At 44.6% G+C, this 19,299-nt stretch overlaps 1 long non-coding RNA gene across 1 annotated transcript; it reads right to left on the bottom strand.

Moving 5' to 3' along the window:
* Window positions 1-11,335: 11,335 nt before the first annotated feature.
* LOC115404282 (uncharacterized) lies at window positions 11,336-12,975 on the bottom strand. The gene is made up of 4 exons (XR_003933320.1): window positions 12,856-12,975; window positions 12,712-12,786; window positions 12,533-12,622; window positions 11,336-11,398 (listed from the first exon to the last, which is right to left on the bottom strand). It is a non-coding gene; the product is annotated as an uncharacterized LOC115404282 (long non-coding RNA).
* Between the last annotated feature and the right edge of the window lie 6,324 nt (window positions 12,976-19,299).

Genomic DNA, 19,299 nt, shown 5'->3' with positions numbered 1-19,299 from the left:
GATGTGACAGAACCAGGAAGTGGAACCTCTGTGGTTTTTGTTATTTACCTGAATGGCGCCGACTGACAGATAAATAGCGAAGATGAACATCAGAACTCCAATGATCTGTGGAGGCAGAACAAGTTTGAGGGTAAAGTTGAATGTCAAAGGTCAAATGAGACTTTCAGTGAGAAATTTCAATTCATAAAAATTAAAAAACCTACAAACTAGGGCTGTCAAAATGAACACGATGACAAGATAATTCACATTCCTTTAAATGCCACTCATTCATTTGATGCGGGATCAATTCACGCATGTTTTGTGACCCTCGTCTCGTACCGTAGTTTGGGAAACCGAGAGACCTGATGTGAAACTGCACACTCCCATACAGCAGGTGGCGCTAATGCAGCTTAAAGCCGCTTGAAGAGGGAAGGAGAAGGAGAAGCAGTTTGGAAAATTTGAAAAGATGATTATGTGATTAAACAAGAGTTAACTATGGACAGTCATGCAAGTAATCGTGATTAAATACTTTAACTGACAGCCCCAGTATTTACTCTCAATGAAAGTTAAAATTATCGAGACAAAACGACCACAGGGTCTCACCAGTTTCATTTCTACAGGAAAAAAGAAGAAGAAACACAAAGGAGAAAATAAAAGGAAAACAACATTTAAGAACAAAGGGGAGCCATTGAGGAAAACAGAAAAGGGACTAAAAGGAAGAAAAACGGCGACAAAAATAAATCTCTTTAGGAAGAAATAAAGATCTGAAACATTTGAAACAGAAAAGATTATTCTGTTAACTCAAAAGAAAGTGACAACTGGACGAGAACAAACTTGTCTTTAACGCTTTGAACTGTTAACTGTCTTCACTTCCCACATTGTGTGTGTCTAGTGTGTGTCTACAGATTATTATACTGGCATATGATTCACCACAAACAAGTTTTCACACAGTGATAAACTGTTTCACATCGATTACCTCCCTTTCAAATGATTATTCTATTGAGAGAAAAACACATTTTACACTCTAAAAACTCTAATCTGTCATGTTGCCAAGTGCTGTGCTTTGTATTTGATTTTTTGGTTTGTTTTTTAACATTACATCGAAAAAAATGTTTGTGGTCATGTTGACATCTGGCGGTTGAAATATAGACATTTCCATGGATTTTTTTGAGGAGAAAAATCACAAATCTAAAGATTAACAGTTTCTCATTTTGACTTTGAAGACAAAATAATGAAGAGAAGTGTGCAGACAGAAAAAGTGTCGGACTTACAGCAACCAGCAGGTTGAAGAGGAATAAGGACTTCTTGATGATGGAGAATTTGCTCATGTTTGCTGGAATGAAGGTGAAGCTGCAAGACTCTGAAAGACTGACTGCAGAGGGTGAAGTTAATCTCATCAGAGAGAGAGAGAGAGAGAGAGATCACCATACAGCTCATTACAGAGGAAATAAGCATCATCGTAAAAAATAGAAAGATAAGAGAAAATGTAGTGCGAGTCTGATCCAAACACACCAGTGATTTATTACAATTGAAGCATTTCTGAGAAATGATCATAAACACAGTGTGAGTGTATCAAACACAAGAGAATTAGACCCTTAAAAATGAAGTACAGAACTACTGAGAAGCAGCTTTTTCCCACGGTCCGTCACACTCAACTCTAAACAGTAACCCTTCTAATGCTGCTGCACATATTTAGTCTTTTTTTTTTTTTTTTTTAATACAATAACGTTCTATCGTCTGTGCAGAAGCAAAGTTGAGGAGAGTTTTTACGGCAGTGAAATGTAGTTTCATCAGTGGTTGGAAACATCTGGCCCCCAAGAGTGCTTTTAAAAATCAGAGGCTCCTGTTTGACGGAGACAGCAACATCGTCCATTAACGCTTCAGTATCCAGCTCCTCTAAAACGGCCTCCATTACCTGTTTGAAAACCTCTGCATCAGTCAATGGCCTGCTGTGATGTACAAGCTCACTGCTGCTTTCAGAGATGCAGATTGAATGGTTTAGATAAGAAAGAAAATATTTGAACCTTCAATTAGGCAAAGTTTCAATATACGGCCACTCCGGTCATTCCTGTAATTGTATACGGAAGAAACCCTCCAGAAGTGGGGAGAACTACCAGAGGACCATGGAGGAAGAACGAAGGCCTGAGGAAGCAGCATGGGGCGGCCGAGCAGTGGAGAAGTGTCAGTCAGCCAGATGGCTCCAGCGACCTGCGAATGCAGATTGAGGAATGAAACCACAGGTCAAAATGGTGGATCACTGACGACGACGCAACATGGGGGATCAAAGAAGCATGGCCTCACATGCAATCTGCGAGACTTCTGAGGTTTGTTCTTGAGCTGGAGTTCACTGCTTGTTTTAGTCATAGTCTAACCACAAACAACGGACACCTTCTTTGACGATGTGGGAGACTATGTGGACTATGTGTTTTCAAGTACTTAATCAGAGGAGCTTTGGTTTGTAAAATGCTGAAGTGAATTGGCACATGATGTGATATTAACACTGTGCCACACAAACACACAGCCTTTTATCTGCTGTCATTGCAGTTACTTCATACATTAAGAATGAATATTTTTGGATCAAATGCCTTTTAAAATATCTGTATAAAATCTCCTCTGCTGATGCTTATATATTTTTAAAATTTGTGTGAAATGTAGTTTCAAAACCAGTCCCTTGAGAGCAGTGTTGTCACTAACACGCTACTAATTAACGCGTTATTTTAATCTGATTACTTTCTTTCAGTAACGAGCAATCTAACGCGTTCATTTTTCCAAACCAGTAATCTGATTAAAGTTAGTTTCCTAAGTGACTGTGCGTTACTATTTTGTTATTGCCTCATACTATATCAGGGTTTCTGCCAGACCTTTTCAGTCCGGGCCCCCCGCCTGCGCTAAATTCTGCAGTGCCCGGACAACGGACAGGAAAAAGAAAATAATAGCGTTGCGTTTGCGGCTAATTAGCAGTTGCGCTCAATCGATTGAGCTGGACGCTCCGCCACGAGTGAGCGCCGCGGAGCAGCAGCGGCATGCTATGAGTGAGTGCCGCCCCGCTCTGTGCCGCTTTGACGCTGCAGGAAACACTATATATTGTAACGTTCTGCAAGCCACGAAGCACCAGACGTCCTCGGGTCGTTCCAAATGGCTTTTTTATTTTACTTAGGCCAAGCAGACAATCAACACAGGGCTACTGCTGCGGCCGGAACCCACGCCTAAACACTCTCCTCAACAGTCCGTGAACATCACACCAACAGGCTGGCTTCAGCCACCTATCTAATCTTAGAGTGCCACCTTTAGGAAGAATGGTGCAACAGCACATTTAACTGATTATTGTTGACTCAAGAGTCATTACAATATGTGAATTTCTAAGAGAAAATGTTTCTCTTGGATTTGGGAGTGACGTCGCATGTCACGTTTTCCCAGGGGAGGACAAAACGCCGGGTCACGTATATTCTCAAAAAGATGAAGCCAAACGTCTGTTACTCGCTTTTTGAAAAACGCGCATGCGCCAGACCATCCTACCTGCTCGATGGCTTCTCCAGAGGAAACGCCTATGGCTCATCTCCGGGCGTGCACGGCTCTGTTTACAGTTTCTGCGATCAGCCTCGCTCATAAAGCTTATTTTCTGACACTTTCATTACGTCAGACTAGCCTGCAGGTGTAACGTGTTACACACCAGTTTCTGTATTGTAAAGCCAATGAAACGGAAACAAAAGACATGCTCGTGTTTCAAGTTCGTGTACTTTCAGTAAAGCATTATTTAAACAACCAGTTGTCATTCTTATGTTGAGGCAGCAAAGGGAGGAAATCGGTAAAAAGTACCAGTTAGTTTTAAAGTAACTGAGTTACTTTGATACTGAAGTAATCAGTAAAGTAACTAGATTACCTTTTTTGAAGAGTAATCAGTAATCAGTAATTGGATTACTTTTTCAAGTAATCTGCAACAACACTGCTTGAGAGTTCTTTTTCCAAGAGAGTATCACAAGGCTGGTCAAGGCATACTTTCAAGATCTCCAGTTCTGTGTGGTGATGCAAGTTGGCTGTACTGGATGGCAGCTGCTGGAGAAAGGCATCTTGGGGAGGTGTACCATCTCCCCACTGGCCTTCACCATGGCAATGGAACTCAGCGAATGGACAACGGGCTCCAACTACCTCCAATAAGAGTGTTTCTGGGTGGCATGACTATATTAGCAATTACGGAAGCATGCACCAAATATCTCTTGAACAAGCTCCAGGAAAGCATCACATGGGCCATGATGGAAATCAAACCCAGCAAATCTCATGGCATTTCCATCACAAAAGGCTGGCTCTCTGAAAAAGAGTTTCAACATCAGGGGTTAAGTAATGCCAATGGTGCAAGAGAAGCCTGTAAAAAGCCTTGGAAGGTGGTACCAATGCTGAACTCAAAGACACTCAGCAAGTGGAGGGGCTCAGGAAGAATACAATCAAGGGCCTCAAGAAGATTGGCATTGCCCTCTCTGGAAATCAAAAGCTCTAGTGCTTCCATTTTAACTTACTGGCCTGGCTTATGTGGCCAATTGCCATGTATGAGGCGAGTCTTTCGCAGGCTAAAAGGCTACAAAGACTGGTGAACACCCAGGTAAGCCAGTAGCTTGGGCTGCTGAGGTGCCCGAGTAGCATTGGGCTGTATGGGAGGAGAGCCCTGTTAATGCTCATTTCCATTCTGGTTGAAGAATACAGGAGTGCTATAACAAGACTGGAGACGACACTCACAGAATCTTGGGACCCTCTGGTAAGGGTAGTTGCACCAGCCTTGGCCACAGGGAGAACATGGGCTCCACTGCTGTAGTAGCTGATGCAAAAGCTGCCTTCTGGCATCGAGACATTGTGGGCCACAGCCAACAAGGCAGAGGGGGCTTTGGCCTGGGAGGGTAAAGAATGACATAGCAAAATGCTAACCCCGTAGAACGCCGATGCCTGGTGATAGAGGGGGTGCACCAGCAAGAGGAAGAGAGTAGGTGTGCCAGAGTCATTTCTCAGGGCCAGCAAGGCCGCTGGACGAGATGGGATTATGTCGAGAGGAGAAAGATCACCTGGCCTGAGCTGTGGGGAATGGAGTCAAATGTGTTGAGATTCATTATCATGGCAACATATGATGTCCTACCTACTACCAACTTACATCTCTGGATGGGGCAAGTTACAGCCTGCCCTCAGTGCTCAGTCCCAGCTTCACTCAAGCACATCTTGGCAGGGTGCAAGACCAGTCTGACCCAGGGAAGGTGTACCTAACAACATAGCCAGGTTTTAAGGTGCTTAGCAGTGGAGCCAGAGGCCAAGAGAGTAGCCATCAACACCATGCCTCTCCTCTCCCAAGACCTGGGCTAACAGACCATATTATGTGGATGGGAGGGAGAGAAACACATCAAACTCTTTTCCTCCTGAGCTCAGACATCTACAGTGAGCCAGGGACCGAGAAATACACGTTGACTTGGACCACCATCTTATGTTTCCATCTGAAATTGTAGCAACCAACCATTGACCAGATTTGGTCTTCTGGTCGAATTCCTGGCAGTGAGCCTTTCTGATAGAGCTCACTGTCCCCTGGGAGGATGCCATGGGGGAGGCCTTTGAACGAAAACACCTTCGTTATGCTGACCTAGTGGCTGAAGCTGCAGCAAGAGGTTGGAAAGCTGAGACACAGCATTAGTGGACCGATACAGAGAAAAACCATCAAAGCCCTGGCCAATACAGCCGAAAGAAACAGTCACTGGCTTCAGATGAAGAGGAAGGATCCTGTCTGGGCCCCAAGCTGACAGAGGGAGGAACCAACCTGTTGACACACACCCAGGTAAGCCTGTAGTGAGCCTTCCTCAACAGAGTGTATTGTGATAAATGGCCGAAACACTCAATGAAGTTGAAATACACAACTGAAGATGTGTCAAGGGTTGGCCTCAGTCTGTTACCACGATCGAAAGCTTAGGGGGTATGTAAGATCAAGTCCTATTCATGACTCTTTTCCAGTATTTAGTCACACTTTCATACTGAAAGTCCTTTGTTTGAAGGACTGAAAGTTCACTTTATCTTATCTAAGAAAAAGAGGAAAGAGAGAAAGAGAAGAGAGAGAGGGAAGTAGGCATCACAGACCAGTGGTTTATTACAAATTTACAACTGAAGGTGCTGCGATTGGACACCATCCTCCATTACTTACTTCCTTAGTGCGCCAGCGATGGTCAGAGTATCCGGTCCCAGTGCATTGAGCAGACCAGATGAACCAGGTTTTTCCAGTGCTGGCGATCCTGTGCCAGCTGCTTTGCATCCTCCACAGCAACTCCATGTTGTTTGAGGTCGCCTGCAATGACGTCGAGCCATCGGATCCGGAGTTTCCCTCGTGGTCGTCTCCAGCCTGAGGCCTTTGGGTCAAACTGGAGAATGGCTCGTGTGGGATGTTCTGGGGGTAAACGAAGGACATGGCCGTGCAGCGTTGTGCGAACAGGGAAGCTGCTCGGGGCTGGCCTGTGCGGCTCTAAGCACTTCATTGGAAACTCAGTGGGGCCACCTGATGTTCTCGATGGTTCTCAGAGCCCTGCTATCAAAGCCATCGATTCTTGCGGCCAAAGTGTCGTTCAGGGGCCACGTTTCTGAGCCATATAGCAGGATGGAGAGTACGGTTAAGTTGTAAATCCGGGGCTTCGTCTTGCGTGAGATGGTCTCGTGCCACCAGAGTGGTTTTCAGAGGGACTGCAGGGCAGATGCTGCCAGGGCTCGTCTGTAATCAATCTCTGGTTTTAGGTCCCCGTTGTGTGTCACCATGGACCCCAAGTACACAAATTCTTGACAGACTCTAAGCTGTAGCTACCAATTTGCATGGGAGGTGGATCTGGTCTGTCCCCGACACACATGAACCTGGTTTTAGTCCAGCTCATTTGGAGGCCAAGCTGTGCTGCCTCCTCACTGTAAAGCCCAGAGCGTCTCTCAGCTGACTGTAGGTTGTGCTGAGCAGGATGGTATCGTCAGTGTATTCCAGGTCAGTCAGGTGGTAGCTGCCGAAGGAGACTCTTGGGATGCGCTCGCAGACCTTGGACATCAGATGGTCGATGATGCAGTTAAAGAGATCAGGAGCAGCCACACATCCCTGGCGAATGCCAATGGAGATGGTAAACCAGTTGGATTAAATACCGTTAATACGGACACAGCTCTCTGCGTTGCTGTAAAGCAGCTTGAACAGAGCGATGATCTTGGGTGGTGCTCCGAGGGTTTGGAGGATGTTCCAAAGTGAGGAGTGGCAGACGGTGTCAAAGGCGGCTTCAGATCAATGAATCCGATATGCAGATGGTGATCTTTATGGAATTCACTTGTCTTCTCTATCAGCAGGCGTACGGCAGAGATGTGGTCGATTGTGGAGCAATTGGGCATAAAGCCAGCCTGCTGGAGACGGTGGCGGCTTCTGATCGCTGGAAGGGCACAGTTAAGCAAGATCCTGGTGAAGACCTTTTCAGCTGCCGGTAGACAACCTTCTCCAGGATCTTTGAAATAAAAGGCAGCTTGGAGATGGGCCTAACATTAGCCAGGACAACCTGATCCAGGCCAGGTTTCTTTAGAAGGGGTTGTACCACTGCATGTTTAAAATGTACAGAGACAACACCAGAGGACAGACTGCTGTTAATGATAGCAAGGACAAGCTGACCAATTCAGGAAAAATGTCTTTAAAGGGGCTGTATCATGTTTATTTAGCTAGTCCAAACCCTAGAAATGGCATTATTATTATCATTATTTTTGGTGCTAAGGAAAAGTCATTTTGTGTGAAATAAAAGATTTTCTGGGGCTAATTCTGAAACCTGGAAGAGAAAACGCTCTGTTTCACGGAAAATCCCGCTTCTCCCCCTGTGGACTTTGACTGACAGCGAACTTCAGCCAATCAGTGCTTCAAAACAAATACGCTAGCTAGCTTTGGCTCTTTAGCTCTAGCTTCTCTACACAAAGACAGGCGAAAACGTCTTTTTCTGTGAGAAACTCACCAAGCACAGACCCTTCAGACTCTTGCTCTTGCTTGATTGTTGCTTTCAGACGATGGTTAAAGTTTATCTCCGTAATCAGAGTTAGAAAAAAGTGTCAACGCTGATTGCCGAGGGCCTGCAGGAGGGGGGCTCAGGGGAGCCATCTTCACCGTGTGACGTGAACGTGGGAAAACAGAGCGTTTTCACGGTGCGGGAGGGGCTGCCTCTCTCAGCAGCAGAAACACGAGGAAAGCTCAAACACGAAGGCATGAAGGAAAAAAATGCTTTGGGGTGTGTTTGGTGAGAAAATAACTATATAACAAGGTTAAAACATACAAAAAGTGAATTTTGGATGATACAGCCCCTTTAAAGAGATGTGGGGGAACAGCATCTCGGGGTGAACCTGAGGGCTTAATGTGGGCAACCAGTTCCTGTAAGGATGATAAGGTCACTGGCTCGAACTTATCTAATACACTAAAGCAGTGAACAGAGTCAGAGGGATCACGGTCAGGTATCAAAAGCAGGGCCCTGGTGGAAACAACCTTATCAACGAAAAACTTAAAGAAGTTCTTGCAGGTTTCAGAGGATGGTTCTAAGCAGACAGGCTGTGGGGCATTAAGAACAGAGTCTACGGTTCTGTACAGCACACGTAGGTCATGGCGGTTCTCCATAATAATGTTAGACAAATATTCTGTCTTAGCGCCTTCAACAGTGTTCTGATTTCCGTGCCAGCAGTCTCTCAAAATTTGGAAAGAAACGTGCAGCTTGGCCTTCTTCCACCTGTGCTCAGCTCTACGACACTCCCTCCGAGCTGCCCGAGTTCTCTCATTGAACCAGGGCTCAAGTTTGGCTTTAGGCTGCCTGGTTTTTAATGGAGCCACAGATTCCAGGATTGTTTGGCAGGAGGAGTGGAACTACGAGCTGAGCTCCTCAGTACCTGTTCCTCAGCAGAGTGTATTGTGACAAATGGCCGAAACACTCAATGAAGTTGAGATACACAACTGAAGATGTGTCAAGGGTTGGCCTCAGTCCATTACCACGATCGAAAGCAGTCTCTGGAAGAAGTGTGCTGAAACTTAGGGGTATGTAAGATCAAGTCCTATTCATGACTCTGTTCATTTTGCAAATAAAGGCTCTGAAAATTATGAAAAAAATATAGAAATAGAGACCCATCAAACCCACTAATCATTAAGTATAATTGTTCAAAATTTGATGATATATTTGACTATAAAATACTTCAGATATTATATAAAGCTAATAGGAACATGTTACCAGGAAAAATTCAAGAAAGATTTGAAAAAAGAGAAAGCTGTTATAATCTAAAAGGGACTGACATTTTCAAAAAACCCAGGTTCAGAACAAAAATTATGGAACGCACAGTGATGGTTAAGGGAACCAATCTGAGGAATGCCCTTCAGAAAGAAGTGAAAGAAATGCGAACAATCACAGCATTTAAAAGAAATGCAAAAACTACATTACTGGAAAATTCCAGAATAAAATTATGCAATGTTGGACACATGAGATTATGTGTCCAACATTCCATAATTTTGTTCCGGACAGAATGGAATTGGTTTGCAGTTTTGAATACAGATAATGATTGAAATTGTAGAGGGAATATAAGTGGCTGGATAAAGAAGAGGTAGACAGAGGGAAAAAAATGATAGTGCGTGTAACTAGTGTAACATCAGGTAAAAAAGATGGCGTTTGTAAATATTGCGAAAATATGTAAAAAATATAAACTGATGAAAGAAGGGGCAGACAAAAGTTATTCTTTCTGCTCCTTTTTCATTCACTCTAACTTGTGTTTCTTTCATGTATATTTTTTGTGTCATCTTTTGAATGAAAATACATTTTTTTTCCCCCCACTGAGGTATGGAAGTTTTTCCCAAGTATTGAAATCTAATTTAAAATTCAGTATCCTGAAAACAGTTCTCCCAACCCACCGCTGAGTACCGCACCGCGGATGGCCGGTGCAGACGCTCCAATGACCTGCTTGTTTGGATAATTTTGTTCTGACTAATGGGTCACCGTCTTAGTTTTTTGTTTGTCCTTTTTTGCAATTTTGATGACCTCCACGGCGCAACCTACCAAGACAATAAAGACGCTGGACTTCAGAGTAAATGTCAGTATTTTCATGTCTGAGTGGGGTCATTTCATTGTATTTTTGGGGTCATTTTATGGTGTCATTTCTTTTTGTCTTTTGGGTTTTTGTTTTGTTTTTTTGTTTTTTTTAAGTTTTTGTGAAAAAACTATGGAGAGAAAAATACTGACAATGTAAATGTGTCTTAATGGAAATACAAATTGATCCATTTAATGAAATCACAACATTTCTGACAGGAACAGGAAATGAGCATTGTGTTGGTACAGTGGAGCAGAGGTTGCTCGTCTCAGCATTCACTGATCAAGAGTGGAGGGGAATCCATCGGCGGGATCGAAGTCTGAACATCGCTGCGCTGGACTGACGGGAGCAAAGTCGGCCCTGAAAGAGCGGAAGTTGCTGACAGTCAGGAAGTGATGCCTGATTTCTGGCTTGCTGACATTGAAGAGCTGTGCGTCATCGGGCTGGACCTGATGTCGCACTGAGGAGGATGCATCAATGCTTCATGAGCAACACTCATGCTTGGAGATGAGACCCTGAAGCCGCAATGCAGGGGAAGGAAGGAGGAGCAGAACCAGTTGCCCACAATAGCTCCACTGAGGGTCTGACTCATCTGTGCACGACACAGCTGACAAGGGCCCTGGCTCTCGTGGTGATGTGGAGGTAGACGTCCTCTGCTGTGAAGACCACACCACTCATGAAGGTTTGTCCCGGTGCTCCAGAGCACCACTGCACCAGCCGCTGGTGCAACCCACCAGGGACTTCACTCGTCAGGCGCACACCGATAAGCAGGAGGAGGCTTCACAGAGCCGGGGACAGGTGTTTCAGACTGGAGACAGTGTGTAGGAGTACTGTCCATTCTGAAATGACGTGCCCCAAACTGAGCAGCCACTAACGGGGACCTGGCCATGCTGGCGCTGCTGCTGGCCCCGTATCACGACCCCGCACCGCAGGCTGTGGAAGATGTTGAACTTCAGAACCAATTTCTAAATTTAGATCATTGAACCCATTGATTTTAAAACGTGAAGATGTTTTCTTAACATGGTCAAAAACTTTCAAAAAACAACCAAAAATGTTCATTTTAAGGTCTGAGTGGAGTCATTTCATTTTATCTTTGGAGTCATTTCAAGACAAGCATCGAAGGCATAAATGTGTTTTCATTGAAATTAAGAAGTATCCATTTTATTAAATTGTGACATTTGTTACAGAAACAGTAAATGAGCATTGAGTTGGTACAATGTAGCAGAGGTTTCTCGTCTCAGCATTCACTGGTCAAGAGTGGAGGGGAATCCATTTCCGGGATCGAAGCCTGAACATGGCTGCTTTGTTTGATCTGCCTCACCATGAGAATGGACAAGAGCCCCCCCACAAACTGTGAAGAAGAGCACCAGACAGGATTCATACATGAGAATTAAATACAACCAGTATTTCAAAACTATTCTGTTACTTTAGAGAAAGGTAAAATTTTAAAACAATGAAAACAAAATATTTATTCATCGCCATCTAAATGTTTGTCCATGGAGTAGTTTGATTTTTGTGTTACATACATAATTACATACAATAAAACATGTTCTCCGGACATGTATCTAATAAACTGTAAAACACTAATCTTGTGTTGGAGGCCTGGTCAGTTGCATCAGTAGTTTCTGGGGATGTGGCGCGTGGATATGTCCGCCGATGGGGAAGGACATTTTTGGGGAGGACAAATGGTTCTGTTGTCCTGGGCCCAGGGTTGGGCGGGGGGTCAGAACCAGGCCCTCACTGAATTAAGGAATACATTTTCAAAAACTTTCAAAAATAGGCCTATTTATGGAGGGAAAACTCAATATTTCAGTTACATCAGTGGCTTTTATTTGTTTTCCTTCTAAATGTCCCTGAAATTGTGATGAAGAAATCCCCCCACCCCCAACACAAAAATGGTTTGGCCAAGACATCATGGATGATTTTGCCAGAAGGAAAGTCCAGCGCCTGGCATCTGGAGTCCAAATCTCAACATGTCCCACCAGCAGCAGTCTTAATGGTCAATATTCATTTATTTCCTGCAGGGCTGCGCGGTATACACGGTATGACGGCAGAAACGATATGAATTTGGTCACGGTAGAGATTTGCGCTCTGCCGCCATCCCGTCATCTCACCTGACACAGTTTAACTGCTACTACTTAAATAAAATGTGCGGAACGATCGTTCAGTCCTTCTCTTTCACTGAAAAACCGAGCATCGCATCATTGAACACGTTACAGCTCCTTCTGGCCACGTCTTGCCGGCTAAACACTCTTTTTCTAACAACATGCAGAGAGAGCCTGGCTTCAGGGGCCTTCTTCTTCTGTGGTGTCTGTGTGAAAATAAGGTTGAACATGCAAACAGCACATCTAGTGACATGAAGTGTAAATGCAGGTGAATTTCACAACTACAAAACCCACTCAGAAGCACTTCATTATAGGTTTTACACCGCAACATTTATACAGCGATACATACCGTTACCGTGAAAAGATTTAATCTAAATTACCGTGAAGGGAACAAGTCCAAAGATGATTCCCACTGCAATGCTCAGGGGCTTGTGCAAAATCTGGCTGGTTTCAGGTGCGATAGATGTGACCTACAGGGAGAAGGTACAACATTAGCATCATGGAGCATGAAGGACAGAGAGAGGGAACGTTCTCAGAAAAGAGTCTGAGCCACACCGACCTGGGAGATGGTCACAATGATATGGGTGCCGTAGCTCACCAGGGTGATGGTAATGATCCACATCAAGACACAGAACTGAAACCACAGCAACATTCAGCCGTTAGCTCCAACGAGGAACACCGTGACCTCCACTCCGGTACCTACCACGATGAGCGGGGTCTTCTTCTCGGTGATGCTGCCGTACGTGCCCAGAGCCGCGAGGGCGAAGGATACAAAGATGGTGAGCCATGGCTGCACCAGAAGAACTTGGATCCACCTGAGGTCGATCAGCTGAAACACAGCTCACACACTCAGGGTCTGCACACAAACACTTTTTCATCCTTTTTTTTTTTTTTTTTTGTCTTTTAATCTTGTTGTTTTTTTCTGTTTCTTTGTCTTTGATTCTGTTTGTGTCTGTTTTATGTAAAGCTTTTTGGTTGATTTGAGGTCATTTCTCAGACTCTTTTTGAACATTTTTAATGCTGTTTATCATAAAAAAAATTTTCATTTTTCTCATTATAATTTGTTTCAGTCATTTTTCGGGCTCGAGCAGAAGGCAGGTCTCGGTGACACACAGAGGCCGGCCTGCAGCAAGGCCCCGATTGTACCTGTAGTGTTTATTATTATTATTTTACTGAATGGTGTTTGACTTAAAATTTGATCCCCTAGACCACATCCAAAACTCACCAAATATGTCACGCACACCATGACTGGTGACAAATTTTATTTTAGAAAAATGAAATAATTAACCCTCCACTGCCAAAACTGTGCCCTCTATCGTCACCTAGACACACTAAAATGGCCGCCATGGCCAGTCGGAATGTGTAGAGAGATCAGACCAACGCTCATCTCATCATCTCATCACCTCTGACCTAAATCCAACGGGAAGTCCGTCATTTTTCCCTCAAAGTAAAATTTCACACAAATTCTTGCAAAAAAATTTCCAGTTTTTCTAACATTTGCACAAAATTGTGAGATTGCAGAGCACTTTTCACCCAAGGAGAAACCTTTTTTTTTTTTTTTCTGAGTCACGTTCTAGGGTCATGTGACTCTTATGACCATATATGGGCGTAGAGTGATGACATCATTCAGCTGAGAGCAGCTGCCAATCAAACTCTGACAGTGAGTTCTCTGTTAAAAATCACTTTTAAAAGCTTTAAAATATACTTTCAGCAATCAGCAACACATGAGGACGGTCTCAGTCTCAGGTGGCGACCAGTACTGCTTGCAGCTTTAATGTAAAGCAATTTTTTTTTCACATTTTGACTATTATTTTCATTGTTTTTTTTGGGGGGGGGGGGTCCTTTATTTTTGTCATTTTTAAAATGACTTTTTCAGTGTCTCAGTTGTTTTCATGGGCATCGGTTTTAAGACTGTCGTCTAAATGCAATCATTTTCCTGCGTAAATATGGAGAAACTATACGTTTTCGTGTCTAACGTGTGCAACTCATAATGTTGTGTGTTTTTGTGGAAGCTTGAGCTCAATTTTCTTGAATACAAATCTGACAGAAGCAGGAAGTCAGCGCTCTGTGGCGTTTGTTATTTACCTTTGTGACGTCGACTGTCACAACAATAGTTATGATGAGCATCACAACTCCAATGATCTGCAGACACAGAACATGTTTGAGGATGAATTTAAACGTCAAACTTAGAATTCCAATGAGTAAATTTCTTCAATTCAAAGCATTAAAAACATTAAAAACATTTTCTGTGAAAAAATTTGAAAAATATTGAGACAAAATTCACAGAGCTGTCAAGGTTGTCGTCAGTTTTATTTCTCACAGGAAAAAAAAAATAATAATAATACCCTTTTGCCCCTTATTCAAAAAAGAAGTTTTCCTCTAGTTTTTCCAAGGAGAAAAATCCAGATCGAAAGATATAAAGCTGAACTTTTTCCCATTCTGACTTTTTTTTTTTTTTTTTTTTTGGGGGGGGGGGGGGGGAGGGGGGGGGAGGACAGTAACACTAAATACTAGTACGCAGTTAAAACAATAGAAAAGGTTTCAGACTTACACCAACCAGCAGGCTGAAGGCAAGTAAGCCGTACTTGAGGAAGATGAAGCTTTTGTTCATGTTTGCTGGAATGAAGATGAAGCTCTGCGAGACTGAAGGACTGACTGCAGAGTTCAGTTTATCTTAACTTATCTTATCTGAGAGAGAGAGGGGAGAGAGAGAGAGAGAGAGAGAGAGAGAGAGAGAGAGAGAGAGAGAGAGAGAGAGAGAGAGCAGTCCAGTGGTTTATTACAACTTCACAATTGAAGCACTTCTGACAAATGATCATAAACACAATCTAAGTGGAGCAATCACAAGGGAATCGGAACCTTAAAAATGAAGTGCAGAACTACTGAGAAAACAGTTTCTAAAAATGATCATCACACTCCTCAAGCCAAACAGTCGCCAGTGGCGGTCCCCATATTTGAATGTACCAATCTTCCCTGTGTCCACAAGGGGGCGCAGGAAACCATAGCAGCTCAGACAGTGAAACTGATCATGGACTGTGCTGTTGTGCTCTTGGAAATCCAGAACTGACCCTCAAAAAATCTGGGTGTGATTTTTGACCATGCTTTAAAATATGAAGAACAAATCAGTTCTGTTGTCAGGACCAGATTCTCTCAGTTGGCCAAAGTGAAGCCCTGTCTCTCCCACGGCAACTTTGAGAGAGTTATACATGCCCTTGTAAAATCCAGACTAGACTACTGTAATTCTCTGTATGTTGGGCTTGATCAGTTGTCTCTTCGTCGACTCCATCTCACACGGAATGCTGCTGCTTGCTTTTTAACAGGGACAAAGAAATGGGAACACATCATTCTAGTCTGAGCCTCACTCCACTGGTTTCCAGTCTCCTCCAGAATAACTTTGAAGATTTTACGGCTTGTTTTCAGGGCATTAAATGGATTGGCAACCTCTTATTTATCAGAGCTCTTAGTTGTTCAGGCCAGAGTTTTATCCCTGAGCTCAGCAGTTTTAAAAGTTCCTGAGTCAGACTGAGGAGAGGTGAACGTGCCTTCTCTGTGGAACTACCTACCTGTTCAGACCAGAGCTGCTCAGTCCCTCCATTCCGTCAAGAGTCCACTGAAAACTCATCTGTACTCCAAAGCATTTAATTTCATCTGAACCTTGACACTACTCTGTTGCTGTGGTTGTAATTTGATGATTGACGGTGCTTGATGATGATTCACTTTGGTCGGTGTTTGTTGTTTTAAATGTGCCATATTAGTCAAGTTAACCATGACTGTCATTGCGTGCCCTCTTCAGTGAGCGCTTGTCCACATTGCCCCGAGTAAAAACCTGCCTTACAGTCACCGTTCCAATGCTGGTGCATATATTTAGTCTATGTTTTCTGTCTTACAGAATACAATCACATTGTATTGCGAGCGTGGAATCAAAGCTGAAAGAGTGTTGAAAGCATGAAAGCAATGCAGTTTACATCGGTCAGTGGCAATTGGCCGCCAACAATACTATCGGGCCCGCCAGATGCTTTAAAAATCTGAAGCACCTGTTTGACTTACACAGTAACATCGTCCATTAACTTGTGAGTATCCAGCTCCTCTAAAACTGCCTCCATTACCTGGTTGAAAACCTCTGCCTCAGTCAAAGACCCGTTGTGCCATGGAGAGCATCCTGCTGCATTGAGAGACGCAGATAGTTTAGATCAGAAATAAAACATGGAGCAAAAAACAAAGTAAGCAGCTCACCGCAGTGTGGAGGAAGCAGCATGGGCGGCCAAGCAGTGGAGAACTCCCAGTCAGCCAAACGGTTCAGGCGGCCTGTGAACGCACCATCCAGAGACAGAAGAATGGTTGAAGATGGTCAAGGTGGAGTCCCTGCTGGGCCATAGCTTTTAAGCCACTTTGGAGGAGTCTGTGTGTGATCTGTGTTGTACATCATCTCAAATCATCCCGCTGGTGTTCAGTTACATGATGTGATGTTGGCTTTGGTGTGGCGGGTGCAGGATGAAGCTTTACAGGTCAGTATTAAAGATTATTTTGCAAACCTGGTGTTGGGTGAGGCCAAGATACCATTAGCTTAAAGACGAACAAGTTCTCAGTTCATCCACCAGAAAACAATCACATAATTAAATCAAAACGTCATAAAATCAAAAAGCTCTATGTTTAGCATAACTTGTTCTATTCTAATGGCCAGTAGTTACCATGTTCCATCGTCTTTGAAGAAGAGCTGTTTTGTTGTGCAAGGGTCAGCTGGTGATTCCTTTGTTGTCAGTTAGCAGGTCTGTGCTAACGGTGCTTGTTGCTGGTGCAGAAAAAGAAGAAGAAGAAGCAGTGGAAGAAGGAGGGTCCTTGTCATCGTGGTCCTGACGATGGCTCTGGTCCTGCTGAGCAGTGACCTTTAGTGGGCCGGAGACTTTGTTCCTGGGCTGGTGCATGTGGTCAGATGGTGGAGGCGGACTCTCTGGGGGAGTCTGGCAGGTTTCAGTTGCAGGATTCAGGAGCTGTGAAGATCCTGCTTGCTGGAGAAAGCAAAAAGGTGAGGTGTGGCCTCATGATTTGGGTCTCAGGGAATCGGTTCAATTCTGAGTCTTCACTTATGGCAAAAGCCATACGCTGGGTGCTGAGCCTCTTCTTGTTGGATAGTTTGTTGCTTAGCTGGTAGCAGTGCTAGCTAAATAGCTGTGATCTTTCAACAGATTGCAGATTGTTAAACCTCCTTTTGTGAGTGTCTGCAGTCAAGCTGGGAGACGCTCACAGATGTGATTTTAAATCATGGCAAATGCAAAGTTTTTGGTGCACCATGAACCCAAACACAGCCGAAAAGAACAAGCGGAACAGCTACCGCCGTTGCTGGGATGGAGAAAACCTGGGTCCCTGCGCTGCAGAAATCAAGCTTCATGTCCAGCAGGGATATTCCAGTTTTCCTGTGGAAGCGCAGTAAGAGTTAGCGCTCCATGCATTCCAGCAAAGCCTCACTCCAGAGCAGCTCGAACCACATGTCCACGTCACAGTGCTCCAGATCCTCTGGGAAGTATTGCAAGAGGCAGAACACGCCCAAGACGATGGTCTCTGCACCGCTGGAGGGACTTGGTACTCAACCCTGTGTCTGGCTGGCTGAACACGACCACCACAACCAGGAGGAGCTGTGCACCAGGTCCAGTATCCGACCCCACCGTCCACCAACCAGGTCCGTGCACAACTAATTGGTGCTGCAGGTGTTGTGACCCCGGCCACATAGCGCTCAACTGCCCCACACCAACACCGAAGCCTGGTTGACTCCGCAAGAGGGAAACGACAGCAGGATGAGGGGGCCGCCAGCCCGAACTGTTATGACCCTCGAAGGCTTCTGAACACTGATGGGATTTTCCAGACTCTACCTGACTGGACAGTTGGACAATGAACACTGTGAGGCTCTTGTTGACACTGGGTCCAGTATTTCTCTGCCATGGCCGGGCATGATCCCAGACACCAGTGGTCCACTTACAGTCTGTTAGAGCCCTACGCCGAGACACCGGAGGACTGACGGGAGCAAAGTCGGGCCTGAAAGAGCGGAAGCTGCTGACAGTCAGGAAGTGATGCCTGATTTCTGGCTTGCTGACATTGAAGAGCTGTGCGTCATCGGGCTGGACCTGATGTCGCACTGAGGAGGATGCATCAATGCTTCATGAGCAACACTCATGCTTGGAGATGAGACCCTGAAGCCGCAATGCAGGGGAAGGAAGGAGGAGCAGAACCAGTTGCCCACAATAGCTCCACTGAGGGACTGACTCGTCTGTCCACGACACAACTGAGGCGTCAACAAGGGGCCGGCAGCACCCTGGCTCTCGTGGTGATGTGGAGGTACACGTCCTCTGCTGTGAAGACTACACCACTCACGAAGGTTTGTCCCGGTGCTCCAGAGGACCACTGCACCAGTCGCTGGTGGGGACCCTGATGGACTTCACTCGTCAGGCGCACACTGATAAGCAGAAGGAGGCTTCACAGAGCCGGGGACAGGTGTTTCAGACTGGAGACAGTGTGCAGGAGTACTGTCCATTCTGAAATGACGTGCCCCAAACTGAGCAGCCACTAACGAGGACCTGGCCATGCTGGCGCTGCTGCCGGCCCCGTATCACGACCCCGCACCGCAGGCTGTGGAAGATGTTCGACCTCAGAACTAATTTCTAAATTTAGATCATTAAAGTAGTTGATATTAAAAGCTGATGTTTTCTTAATATGATCCAAAAACTTTCACAAAGCGACACAAAATGTTCATTTTAAGGTCTGAGTGGAGTCATTTCATTTTATCTTGGGAGTCATTTCATGGTTTTGTTTGTTGTTTCAATTTTTTGAAGAAGTCATCATTTTTTTAAGAAAAAAATATAGAGAGACAAGCATCGAAAGCATAAATGTGTTTTCATTGAAATTAAAAAGTATCCATTTTATTAAATTGTGACATTTGTTACAGAGACATGAAACAAGCATTGAGTTGGTAGCAGAGGTTTCTCGTCTTAACATTCACTGGTCAAGAGTAGAGGGGAATACATTGGCGGGATCGAAGTCTGAACATGGCTGCGCTGTTTGATCCGATTCACCAGGAGCTTGGCAAAGAGGCCTCCCACAAACTGTGAAGAAGAGCACCAGACAGGATTCATGCATGAGAATTAAATACAACCAGTAT

Source organism: Salarias fasciatus, chromosome 17 (assembly GCF_902148845.1).
Source record: "Salarias fasciatus chromosome 17, fSalaFa1.1, whole genome shotgun sequence".
Taxonomy (NCBI): Eukaryota; Metazoa; Chordata; class Actinopteri; order Blenniiformes; family Blenniidae; genus Salarias; species Salarias fasciatus.
This window is presented reverse-complemented; position numbering and strand designations above follow the sequence as displayed.